Raw genomic sequence first — 2,500 nt, 5'->3', positions numbered from 1 at the left:
TTTCTATTTAAACTAACGTATGGAAAACCATGAATAAAATCACAAATACACCAATATGCCAAGGCAACAATCAATAGTTACATTCCATAATATGTTAGTATAGAATATAAATTCTTCATATATGTATATATATTCGAAAATTGTTTCTATTTAAACTAACGTATGGAAAACTATGAATAAAATCACAAATACACCAATATGCCAAGGTAACAATCAATAGTTACATTCCATAATATGTTAGTATAGAATATAAATTCTTCATATATGTATATATATTCGAAAATTGTTTCTATTTAAACTAACGTATGGAAAACTATGAATGAAATCTCACAATACACCAATATGCCAAGGTAACAATCAATAGTTACATTCCATAATATGTTAGTATAGAATATAAATTCTTCATATATGTATATATATTCGAAAATTGTTTCTATTTAAACTAACGTATGGAAAACTATGAATGAAATCTCACAATACACCAATATGCCAAGGTAACAATCAATAGTTACATTCCATAATATGTTAGTATAGAATATAAATTCTTCATATATGTATACATATTCGAAAATTGTTTCTATTTAAACTAACGTATGGAAAACTAGGAATAAATCCACAATATCACCAGTTTAACATAACTCAAATTCGTGTTTCATATAGTTATGATTCGATTTATATGCTTCAATATCATTGGTTAGTTAAATGTTGATATTTTCATATTATTCACATGCCTTCACCGTGAGTGTTTTTTGCCATGCACACCACACATTGTGAAAAATGTATGGGAAAAATTCAATTCAATACATTTCAGTTTGATTTCATATAATTCAATTACATTTTATATATTTCAATAATACCATCAACTTAACTAAATATATATTAAAATACTAAATTATATATATGATGATATTTTCCATATATTTGAAATGTCTTTATTATAATTTATTCAGTTTATCATATGAATGTATTGTGTTAAATTTTACTTTCATACATTTAATCGAATTTAGTTTCATATAAATTCGATTCGATTTTCTTTCATATATCTCACTTGCCTTCACCGTGAGTGTTTCTGACAATGTACACAACGCATTGTGAAAAATGTATGGGCAAAATTTTGTTAAATTTTACTTTCATACATTTAATCGAATATAGTTTCATATAAATTCGATTTGATTTTCTTTCATATATATCTCACTTGACTTCACCGTGAGTGTTTCTGACAATGTACACAACGTATTGTGAAAAATGTATGGGCAAAATTTAACTTAATACAATTCAATATATTTCAAATGTTTTTCTTATATATTTATTCAGTTTATCATATGAATGTATTGTGGTAAATTTTACTTTCATACATTTAATCGAATATAGTTTCATATAAATTCGATTTGATTTTCTTTCATATATATCTCACTTGCCTTCACCGTGAGTGTTTCTGACAATGTACACAACGCATTGTGAAAAATGTATGGTGAAAATCTAACTTAATAGAATTCAATATATTTCAAATGGCTTTATTATATATTTACTCAGTTTATCATATGAATGTATTGTGGTAAATTTTAATTTCATACATTTAATCGAATATAGTTTCATATAAATTCGATTTGATTATATTTCATATATTTCACATGCCTTCACCGTGAGTGTTTTTTGCCATGCACACCACACATTGTGTAAAATGTATGGGAAAAATTCAATTAAATACATTTCAGTTTGATTTCATATAATTCAATTACATTTTATATATTTCAATAATATCATCGATTTAACCAAATATATATTAAAATAATAAATTATATATATGATGATATTTTCCATATATTTCAAATGTCTTTATTATATATTTATTCAGTTTATCAAATGAATGTATTGTGTTAAATTTTACTTTCATACATTTAATCGAATATAGTTTCATATAAATTCGATTTGATTTTCTTTCATATATATATCTCACTTGACTTCACGTGAGTGTTTCTGATAATGTACACAACGCATTGTGAAAAATGTATGGGCAAAATTTTGTTAAATTTTACTTTCATACATTTAATCGAATATAGTTTCATATAAATTCGATTTGATTATCTTTCATATATTTCACATGCCTTCACCGTGAGTGTTTTTGTTTGTCCATGTACACAACGCATTGTGAAAAATGTATGGAAAAAATTTAACTCAATACATTTCAATTTGATTTCATATAATTCAATTATATTTTATATATTTCAATAATATCATCATCGGTTAACCAATATATATTAAAATTAATAAATTATATATATGATGATATTTTCCATATATTTTTTTATCATATTATATATACCCCAATAATGATGGCATCACAGATATGTCTTATTTTCGTAAATTATTTTGATATCATCGATTAGCCAAAATTTGAAAATATTTAATATATATGAGATGATGATATTATGATATTTTTATATATTTCATATATACAAATGTATGTTAAATAAATATTTTTATATAATTTTTATTTGCT

The sequence above is a fragment of the Anastrepha ludens genome, unplaced genomic scaffold (genome assembly GCF_028408465.1).
Source record: "Anastrepha ludens isolate Willacy unplaced genomic scaffold, idAnaLude1.1 ptg000094l, whole genome shotgun sequence".
Classification (NCBI taxonomy): domain Eukaryota; kingdom Metazoa; phylum Arthropoda; class Insecta; order Diptera; family Tephritidae; genus Anastrepha; species Anastrepha ludens.
The sequence above is the reverse complement of the archived record's forward strand: the minus strand, read 5'-3'. Positions refer to the sequence as shown.